This window comes from Strongylocentrotus purpuratus, unplaced genomic scaffold (assembly GCF_000002235.5).
Source record: "Strongylocentrotus purpuratus isolate Spur 01 unplaced genomic scaffold, Spur_5.0 spur5_scaffold_11, whole genome shotgun sequence".
In the NCBI taxonomy this organism is placed as follows: Eukaryota; Metazoa; Echinodermata; class Echinoidea; order Camarodonta; family Strongylocentrotidae; genus Strongylocentrotus; species Strongylocentrotus purpuratus.
In genome coordinates this window covers 21,556,724-21,568,755 of record NW_022145596.1, presented here as the reverse complement: position 1 = coordinate 21,568,755, position 12,032 = coordinate 21,556,724, and positions in this window count along the sequence as shown.

Sequence of the window (12,032 nt, the reverse complement as noted above, 5' to 3'; positions counted from 1 at the left end):
ATATGAACGCTTGGATTTCTATCATGAGATTCTTCCCGTGAGAGTTATATATGAGGCTTTGCAGAATGCCACATTTCATTCAGGTGAAATTCGAAGAAGACATTTTTAACTTGATGCACATCTAGTCCCTTTGTTAGCCATTTTGAATGGAGCATTGAAAAGAAATAACTGATATGATTCAGTATTGACCAACTTATCTTTAGATAATGTGTCATTGCAAATATGTTCCTGCATTTCAATAGGTTATAGATGCACAAAGATATGAAAAATTGCTGTAATTTTTTTTTTTTAAAGTCTGTGCGATAAGGTTCCGCATTCTCTTTCCTTCAATTGCCTACTGGAAATTTCACAATCTTTCTTCCCCATCTCTTTCTCTCTTTAAATACACACACACACACAATCTCTCTCTCTCTCTCTCTCTCTCTCTCTCCCCCCCCCCCCCCCTCTCTCTCTCTCTCCCCCCCCCCCCCCCTCTTTCTCTCTCTCTCTCTCTCTCTCCCTACATATCTTCACATCTCTCTCCTTGTCCATATTTTCCTATCCTCATCTACCTTCCTACATCCTTTCACAACAGTCGTATCGATGCTGTAACAAAATCATTATCGCTCCATCAATGCAACCTTATATTTATATTACAGCACACATCATCCAATCGGAGCTAGAAGGGCATACACTCTATGTCAAGGTACACGAGTCAATGAGTTAACGTCCCTATGACTCTCACCAGACATTATACACCTGCCTGATGATTGTTCATCTAAGATTGGCTTATGTTCGGTCCCAACCTGGGAAATCAATAGGCACGTCCTCATCAGCTCGAGATTGCCAAATAACCCGCTATTTCTGATTTGGGAAATAATCCCGAAGTTACAAATCCCGCCTTCATCAGCTTGAGATTGCCAAATAGCCGGCTATTTCTGATTTGGGATATAATCCCGAAGTTACAAATCGCAGCTTCATCAGCTCGAGATTGCCAAATAGCCGGCTATTTCTGATTTGGGAAATAATCCCGAAGTTACAGATCACGTCTTCATCAGCTCGAGACTCGACCTCGAAACTCGACCTTGAGAAATTAGCTCGAGATATTTTGCTAAGCATTCGCGCATAGTGCGAGTCTTTGGGCTGGTGAAGACGCACCGGACAAATAGTGGGATAGTTTGCCAAATAGTGGGATATTTTGCAAATTATCCCAAGATATCTTGGGATGACAATCCCGACCAAATATCCCGCTAATTGCAACTTCGGACTGATGAAGACGCAAATTAGCTGGATAGTTTGCGATCGGGATAGTTAAAATAGCGGGATATTTGGCAATCTCGAGCTAGTGAAAACAGGCCTATTAACTAATTCCTGCAGGATGAAGGCTTATTTCTTTATCAAGACGAGTCTCTAAAGGCAAACGGTATCTTCTAAACGATACCTATATGACGAGGGAAGCATACAATTCACAGAATTCCCAGGAAGTCATAGATACGCAACATTCTAGCGGCAGTTTATCTAGCAGAGAATAACCAGAAAAAAACACAGTAGGCCCATTTGCAATGCAGAAAAAATTATTTGAAAAGGTACCATTTTTTAAACTACCATTTTACAGTACTGGATATATAAACCCATACTGATATAGCAAAGCAAACAAATTATTTGAAACTTAAAACAAGCTTGGAGATATAAGTACAATAGATCCCTGAAGAATGTCACTTCCTACAAACAAAAATCCCTATGGAGATCCTATAAACAAAATTTAACCTACATTTACGCTACACATAATAGAGATGAACTATAAAGTCACATTTTCATCCTCGCACTGATTCACACAACACACCACATGAGCCTAGAGGAAAGTATACACCGTAAGCATGGCAACAGGATATTAGGTGGATATTAACACTCTCTTGCCATTCCACCTGTCTAGTTACTCCACAAAATTAACCAGTCATGGAAAAAAAATAGCTGAAGCATTTATGAGCTAAATTTAAAGGTACACGTGCAATCGCAACTAGGTACATATTAGAGATAGGAGACTGAAAACTTGCGATTGATTGGAGGAATTGATTTGATGTGGACGTGGCCTTCCATAACAAATTGTCTCAACGCAAGAGGTGTTGTGGTCTAGTGGATAAGTCACCAGACTGTAGATCACAAGGTACGGGGTTCAAATCCCAGCCTGGCAGTAATGTCCTTTGGCAAGACATTAATCTACATTTGTCAATCTTTACCCAGGTGTTAAATGGGTACCCAGTAGGATGCGAATGTAAATGTAGTTTGCTCAGCATTGTGAGCTTGTCTACATTAGCCCCCCTGGCTGGAATGCTCCCCAGGGAGTGCATACATTGTGTGTGCCCTAGTAGTTTTGTGTGTTGCGAAAATATATTTTTTCCCTATTTTTTTCCTATTTTTTCCCTATTTTCTGGAAATGCAGCCTATTTTTTCCCTATTTCCTTCAAGAAAATAGGAAAAAAATAGGGCTATTTTTTTCCTATTTTCAAGTACAAACTATTTTTTCCCTATTTTTTTCACCTATATTTTTTTTCAGACTATTTTTTTCCTATTTCCTATAAAAAAACAGGAAAAAAATAGTCCTATTTTTTTCCTATTTTCAAGTACAAACTATTTTTTCCCTATTTTTTTCACCTATATTTTTTTTCAGACTATTTTTTTCCTATTTCCTATAAGAAAACAGGAAAAAAATAGTCCTTTTTTTTTTCCTATTTTCAAGCACAAACAATTTTCCCCCCATTTTTTTTACCTTCAACTTTTGTGGACTATTTTATTCCTATTTTTTTAAAGAAAATAGGGAAAAAATAGTTCTATTTTTTCCCTATTTTTTCACCTTCATCTTTTTCAGACAATTTTTTCCCTATTTTTTCACCTTTATCTTTTTCAGACTTCTTTTTACCTATTTGCGAGTACTATTTTCTTCCTATTTTTTGCACTTAAATTTTTTATGACATGATACAAATTTGTAAACTATTTTTTGTCTATTTTCTAAACTTGCATATTTTCATTGTTTATGACTGGCATCCTATTCAAAAAGCCCGCTTCTCCTGCCATTATCTCTGTTGTTCATTTTGCGACTTATTGATGGTTTTTAAATGTGGGGTCACATATTGAATAGTGAGCTCAAAGATGACCATAAATAAACAATGTGTAAAAAGAAAATGTACGAAATTTCAATTTGGTTCCTTTATTAATATTCTTGATTTTATTTACAAACTATAGTAGTGACTCGTGCACTCAAAGATAACCATACATAAACCATGTGTAAAAAGAAAATGTACACATAGAAATTTCAACCAAAAAAAATCTCCTTTATTAATAGATTTCGATGAGATATTCCCGTTCTATGTGTGTGCAAAGTTTCAACGTAGAGGACAGTACGCAAGTACGTAATTTGAAAATTACCCGTTAGTTTTTTCCCCACTGGCACTGCTATGCGCATCGGACTTTTGCTGATTTTCGTTCATCAAACGTCTCCAAATTACACCAAAATGTCTTCCAGCAATTATTCTAGCGATGAAATTTCATCAAGAGATAGTGACTCCTCATACTCCGATGCCTCCTTATCCCATTTTAGTGATTCTTCCCAAGAAAATGAGCCCGACAAATGTTCAAAATATTACTAGTCCCACTCGTAGAGAAATGAGTTTGTTGTCGAATGACGGAACATCGACGAGCGGAACTGGCCCCAGAAAACAGCTGAAAAGGTACGTTTATTTCTGAAACTTAATTATATTATGATATATATATTTTTATTGTGTCTGTTGTTGAATATAATGCTATTTCATAGACATAGTAGGCCTATAGAATGTTATTTTACGTATCAATATTCCCATGTAGTGTTGAGGTTGTAACTTAGAGTTAGACTAGGTCTACAAAACTTCTGAGTGAAGTGTACGTAGGCCTAGTGAATCTCCAAGTGCAGTGCAGTGTCTGTTAGTGAATGTAAACAAACGTGATTACAATAAATCCACGTAGAAATTTCAGATTTTGTACCATTACTACGTCTGTCAATTATATATCCTTGCATGATATAATGTTTTGATGTGGTTTTAGGCTAAATTGTATCTCAAATTATTTTTCTAGGAATCAGAAAACACAACCTGCTAAAGTACCACGCAAGAAGAAGAGCAAGTCTTCCAAGTCCGAGAGTGCATGTGTCTGCGAGGTATGTCCTTACTAAGTAGAAATCTAAATCTATTGTTGATAATTTTTTTAGGTTTATTTATTTCATGTTTGTTAGTTAAGATCTGACATCAAAATATTAGAGTAGTTTACCTCATCATTATGCTAGAACAATAATTTGCAGGTGGCACAATTTCTACCTAGATCTACATTATTTTTCTCTTTCCTTTTTATTTTTTTCTTCGACAAATTGTTCCTTTACTATTTTCTTTTCTGTGTTTTATGTTTTATTTTATGTATGTTCACCCAATATATCTAAGAATAAAATAACTCTAATTAATTGCCTACCTGAGTGGTTTACATTTCATGCACCTTGACAGCTCTTTGATGACTCCGTTGTTTTACAATCCGTTCGTCGTCAGCCTGGCATCTTTTTTGCTATCATACTTTTGTACACACATGTTCTGTGCCTTTGAATTTTTCATTATGAAATACATAAATACTTGTACTAAGTATTAATTGCATGTTCATAAATGTACCAATGCATGATTATTCTAACCCCTAACTCACATTTCATTTATATCTTTACAGATCCATTGAAACTAATCAAGCTACAATGTACATGTAACGTACAACCACCATTCGATGCCTGTGAACAGCATGACCAACATCTGTATCCTTTACATTAGTATTTGTTTCCATTTTATTATGTAATTCTTATGTCTAATCATTGAGATTCATAGGCAAGTACAACATGTATGTGTACACAATGAGGGCCTGCATATTGTGAAGATAAAGGACCATGAGACCATTACTTATGATACATGGTAATGATGGTAGGCCTATACTTTGTAAAACTATTTGAAAATAGTAGCATGTAAGTCTGTCATTTTCTTGTTTATATATATCTCAATGACATGACATGTCATTGATTTTGTAGTAAGTGTTTCTAGATTATGATGATTGTATTAAGATTTTGACAGTTCAATTGAGATTGAGAAAATTATGTAACATGTCAACTGTACTATAGAGCATGCATGCATTGTTGAAAAATCTGTTATATGATTTATTTTATTTTGTTATCTTTGTAAATAACGAGAAAAAAAAAATTGTTTGTCATGATTTTCGTGAGGTTTGAAAATGTGATTACATTATTAAGAGCACTTTGCAATTAAATTGTAATAAAAGAGACAGAAACAACACTCTCATGTCCAGAATACTGCTTTATTTGGTTACTAGTGAGGGAGAGAGCTTGTGATCGCCTGGCATATCCACATCGGCTCAGTAATAGTCCTGAAACTCACCTGAATACTTTATTTGAACAAAAATAGAAAGCTACATTCTAGGTGGATGATATTTTTTTAAGGCGGAGGCATATAGGAGACGCAGTCGCATTTGTCTTGTTTTTTTTTTAGAGTATAATCATAGCAAACCATGAACAACTCTATTACTACAACATGTACACTACAGTACTTAACCAAAGATTGTAAATATCAGTTAAGTTCTTTTATTTATTTGCTTATATGAACACACATACTATAACTCATGTCATTGTGTTTACCTCTCGAAAATAAAGTACATGTATTTTATTTGACACATTCCCTTTTATTATTTTTGTTTGTTACAGTCCACTGCCATTATAACGAGGTGCTCGGGACCAAGCCAATTTCCTTGTTAAAATGAAATCATGTTATACTCAAGTGACTGAACTCATTGATTTGTTCAAAATTGGGACTGATGAGAATTGCCTGATAATAAAATCTTGGTGTATCCATGTTCGTTATAATAGGAGTGGACTGTATAACATTTTCCATATACCCATTGACTATTTTAAATGTTCTACTGAATGGATTGGACTGAAAGGATGAAGTGAATTTGGCAAACTGAGTAGGTGCATCGATGCAGAGAAAAGAGCTGTAGGAGTAGGGTGACTATTCTACAGTGGAAACTTTTGACAATGAGGTCATGTGCAACCAAGAAATCTTAACCCACAAAAGCTGTTAAATTACCTTGTCATTTCAGGTATAACTGATCTCTTTATATCAAGTTTGCACTGTATGATTTAATTGAATGTAAAGAGTCGTTGACTGGATGTGTGAGATGGTAGTGCTTGAGAAATCCATGAAAGTAAAGGATGAGTGATCCCCCCCCCCCCCCTATTTCCTGACTATTTTTTTCTGCTTTCCTCACTTATTTACTATTTTTTTCATATTTCCTTACTATTTTTTTCCTATTTCCTTACTATTTTTTTCCTATTTTCTTACTATTTTTCCCTATTTTCTTACTATTTTTTTCCTATTTTCTTACTATTTGTTTTCCTATTTCCTTACTATTTTTTTCCTATTTTCTTACTATTTTCCCCTATTTTCTTACTATTTTTTCCTATTTTCTTACTATTTTTTTCCTATTTTCTTACTATTTTTCCCTATTTTCTTACTATTTTTTTCCTATTTTCTTACTATTTTTTTTCCTATTTCCTTACTATTTTTGTCCTATTTTCCCCTATTTTCTTACTATTTTTTTCCTATTTTCTTACTATTTTTGTCCTATTTCCTCACTATTTTTTTCCTATTTCCTCACTATTTTTCACTGTCCACTAGCACCTAGTTATCACTATTTTTTTACTATTTTCTTCACCATTTTCTACACTATTTTTTTCCTATTTTTTTCCTATTTTCAGGTCTGAAAAATAGGAAAAAAATAGGAAAAAAATAGAAAAAATTGTTTCAAACCTATTTTTTTCCTATTTCCAAAACTATTTTTTCCCTATTTTTTCCTTTAAAAAAAATAGGGAAAAAATAGAAAAAAAATATATTTTCGGGACTATTTTTCCCCTATTTTTCCCCTATTTTTTTACGACTGGGGTAAGCCTGAATCCGATGACCGGGGATAAAAATATGTCAGTAAATATATGTGTCTATGTAAAAACTCAGTTTATTATTAATTCCAAATAATCCAGAAAAAGTATTATGCCTTCTGCAATCTGGACATGGTTGGGGAGGGGGGGGGGGGGGGGGTCACTGGGCTTTGACTTACTACATGTACCTATGCATATACATGTACATCTACATATAGCAGAACTAAGGAGAATGAAAGAGAATGAAACAGGAAGAGAAAAGACAGAATATGAAATAGATCAGATTATAAAGAAGAATATCAATATATTAAAGGACATCAGAAAATACTCAAGCACAAAGAGACATAATTTGTCTATAACTATGTTTAAAAGAAAAAAACTAAAACATCATCTATGGTTAAATGTTAGAGAGCACATAACAAGCTTGCGGACTTCACAACATTACAGCATATATAGTAGAAAACCTTGTTTTGCGCAGAGGGGAAATTAACTTCAATGTCATGCCCGCTCTCCTCCAAGTGAAAAGCGCAAGCAATAATGCTTGCTAGAGCATGCGATACACCTGCAGTGTATGGAAAGACAATGAGGAATCTTGATTTATAAAGGTCAGCAAAAGTTAACTTTAAAAAATGTTGAAGAATGTATTAAAACGAGACATCGTTGACCTCAAACAGTCATGTTGACATTAAAAGAAAAGGGAAACAAAATATTGTGAATATCTTGAAACAAAATCACCTCACAATAATGTCTTAAATGATGGTGATATTTTCAAAGCAATGTACAGTGTAATTCAATTAACTTATGAAGTTAAAAGCATCTAATTTGCTTTCGATTTCACATTCTTTTCTTGTCAAATGTGAATGCATGCAATATATGACCTTCAATGATTCATGGACAGATATCCTATAAGGTGTATAATTCATGGAGGCATGGTGGCTCTGTGGTAGAGTACAATGGTCTAGTAACCAGAAGGTCCCGGGTTCAATACCAAGTCAGTGCACAAGTGCCCTTTAGTAAGACATTAATCCTCATTACCAAGTCCCTTGGAGAGGACTGATAAAGCTTTTGGTCCCATGGCTGCTTACTTACATATATACATTTGTTTTCTAAGCAGTCAAATAAAACAAACCCCCAAATCAAACCAAACCAATATCTATTAGACAATGTTTAAAATTTCTCTAGTAACATTAAATTCCAAGTACATGTCTTCCATGCATTCCTTAACATCAGAGTATACCATCAGTCGACGTCTGCGGGGAAGCCTAGAGGCCAGCTTTCTATTACAAATCATCCCACTCGTTATCCACAATTTTTCCGCCAGAGGTAAAAGATGTTGTTGAAGATGAGAGAGAGGGGGGGGGGGGGGGGGGGGAGGAAGAGCGTAGGCGGCAGCCATCTCTCATATTTTGAGGCAAATATTAATTTTACGGTCTGGCAGACAGCGCAAATTGAATCAGTTGGATGGAAGGATACCGACAGAGTATAGAAAAGCAAGGGCAAACGAGACCACTACGATGGTATCCCTGACATGACCTCAATCTAAACTCCCCTACCAATACACCCCCCCCCCCCCCCATCCCGACCCACCAATTTCCCAATTTCATTTTTATTTGATGCTCATCTGCAAAAAGGAGACAATGGAGAGAGAAAAGGAGGAATCACAAAACCAGTGCTTGCAGGTATCCAAGAGAAATTGTATATCTCTGATTGGTTGCAAGGAGATTGAATGGTTGTTATTGCCCGATTGGCCCGGAGAGACGTATCGGAAATCGTTGGCCTGAAACACGGTGGGGGTGCTCTCGTTTTTCTCCCGTCCTCTGACGGAATTCGGGAGACGTCGTCGCGACGTGACGTGACGGAGGTATCTCCTTCGTGGGATTGAGTTCGCTAGGCCTGCCTATGGTGGTGGTCGTTGGAGTATGATTTGGAAATTGGGGTCATTTGGTAGGATTGTATGATAATGGTTTCCTGGCCATGCAGGCAGGCAGGCAGCGTGAGGACGGGATGGTAATCAAACACGGGGCAGGTGCTATATGATGCTGAGGGGGGCAGAGCTACTCAGCTTGAGTAATCTTTACTTAAGGTAGGCGCAGGTGAAGAAGGGGTATTAGGAGATTAGGAGGATGTCATCTGCAGCTTCGCGTCTTTGGAACTCTCTCCCCACTACCTTCCGAACCATCACAAACTTATCTTTCTTTAAATCACAACTGAAATCCTACTTGTTTAAAAACGCTTTCTAATGTCATTTAAACTGCAGGGCTTGAATAAAACCAAGGCCACGGCCTTGGATGCCCCTTTGTTAAGCCTCAATGCCCCTCTCATTGGCCTTGGAGATGTTTTGTGCCCTTTCCAATTCTTCCTATTTGTGCAGTTAAATATAGGAATGTACCCTACAGAAAAGTGGCCTTGCCCTAAAAATATTGAAATTTAAGGCCTGAAACTGCATTTTGAAAATGTAATTACATTACTGTGCTTTGTCATAATTTGCTTTCATTTCTTTGTAATTTATTTTTATAATGACTGATTATTATTCATATTGTCCTAATTTTGATATTTCTTTAGTTCAAGAATTAGTAGTTATTTTTGTGTGTGTCTTATCATTGTAAAGCGCATTGTTATTTTTTCTGAAGATGAAATGCGCTATAGAAGCCTAGGTTATTATTATCATAATTATTATGTCGTCTGCTGAGGGCCAGAAGGGTGTTAACTCACATACTTAACCCCTTGGCGACTGATTTCTCTCTTTCCCATAGGCTTAATACATGGACCACCCGGTTCCAGTAAGCAATGGGTTAATGCCCTTCTGGTTCCCATAATGGGTTTTAGCAAAGTGCTCACAGACTTATAATACCTGTGGCTATAATGCAGAGCATAAACTGGCATCTTAATGCACGATATTCTTGTAGTTAGATGTGAACATGTAGCTAGAAACAAAGGGTTTACTTTTTGTATGTGACAGTTCTGATATAGAATCTTTAAAGTCCCAACTATATCTGAAATATCAATAACAAGTAGTGAAATTAGGAAACTCAAATTGGTTCATTGTTTTATATGTTTGAAACCCTGTTTAATATGCATCATTCCCCTTATACATATACATAATAATACCAAATCCATTTTTTAATCTGAAGAACTCTCTTCATAAGTTGTACTACAGATATTTTCACCATGTTGGATGCATGCTGACTTTTACTTCCCGTTGAGTCCATCCCCAGTATTCATTGGGTATATATTAAAAGCCTCGATCGTAACAAAACCTTCAAAAGATATAGATTTGACCCGGTTTGAACAAGATTTGATTAAGAAATGCATGTTATATAAGCCCTTTGATTGCCATGGGACTTGCCAGTCGACTTCTTGCATGCTCGGAGACACGCAGTCTCATACGCTAATAATATGCCCCAAGCTAGCTTCTTCTCGTTACAGCTGTGTATATGGGTCAACTCTTTGGTACAAATCTTTGGACCGGAATACAGATCTTTCCACTCTACATATGAATATATCTAGGGCCCATGTCCCTTGAGAGGAACAAGGGCATTGGCTCATATTGTTTTATGCCAAAAGAAATGAATTTTTTAAAAAGTGGGAAAGAAATAAAATCACTCTACCATCATCTTCATTACCTTCAATGGCCATTCTTAAATTTAACCAACCAATTTTTTCCTGTCTTTTCTTTGAAGATGTTTGAAGAAGCATTTATGTGTTATTGATGTATTAAATATGTACATGTAAATGTGTTGTGTCATAATTAATAAGTTTTTAAGATGGCTGCTTAGAACAACCTGTCCTTAAAGACAACCTGTCTATAAAGACTGCTTTTTGCATTTCCCTTGAGCGTTCCTTATAGACAGGTTTGACCTTCTGGCTCTGAAGGGACAATGTCCTTCCTAACCGATGTCTAAAATGTTGAACAAATAATTTCATAATCATGTATGAATATGCAGAGTCCACTACTGTCTAATTAACAATCCTGGCTATCATCATATACCCAACCGAAAGGTGACAAATGAGTGCGATGGCAGAGAATGTAATATTTATGGAAATATGCAATTGTAAGGTTGCAATCTTTCTTTGTTAATGTTTGAGCAACACATTTCAGTTTAAATACATTATCTGAATTGTAAACTCATTACCTTCTGGAACCGAGCAGGTCCTGAAGTACACGTATGGGGAAGATGAGAGTTCTATAGACAATAGGTTAACATGTAGGTTATTCCTCTTCTGTATCACACTTTTTTTATCCTTTATTACAAAACTACACAAAAGTTCACATATTTTGACCAAATTCAGGTTTGCAACCTCCTACCAAATTAACACATACATAATTCACATAATAGGGAATGGAAGACACAAATGCTAATCCAGACTGAAAGGCTGAAGAAAGAAAAAAAAAGGGAAAGAAAATAGATGGGAAAAGTGCTAACATGAAACACGGAAGGTTGGCACCCAGCTCACACCGACTCTCAGAGGAATGCTTCTTGTTACAGGAGTTAAATATTCATGGCAAGTCGCCACCTTTTCGGTTGACTTTCAACATCCCAAGGCGCTGGTGCAATCGCATGTCCTTAAAATTCAATGAAAATGTCATCCCATAGTTTTAAAGGTGAAGTACACATGTAAGACACATGTAATTGGGAATTCATTTATGATCAAGTTCATCCAATATAAATGTTATCTATGCAACGACAGAAAGTGCAAAATGCAATTGCGGTTGTTGACATTAAATGGCAACAGCATTACACAGCGTAAAAAGGCAACATACATATATGTTAAACATGCATGAACTGCATGAATGTCGCGGAGTCGGGTGCTTCATTTCATCAACTACGTAATAAAAATACCTCTCCAACTACCCCAAAACGTGTTAAATGCCTGTCTTCTCTTACTGCCCATTATGCCTCCTGGCACATAGGGCAGCAACATAAGTCTTCCACTCCTTCCGATTAAATGCCTGTGCATGTCCGTAAAATCCCATGAAAATATTATCACTGAATGATTTAAAGGCAAAGCCTGAAAGTAAAAACAGCGAATATGTAGATGGAAAATGCACATT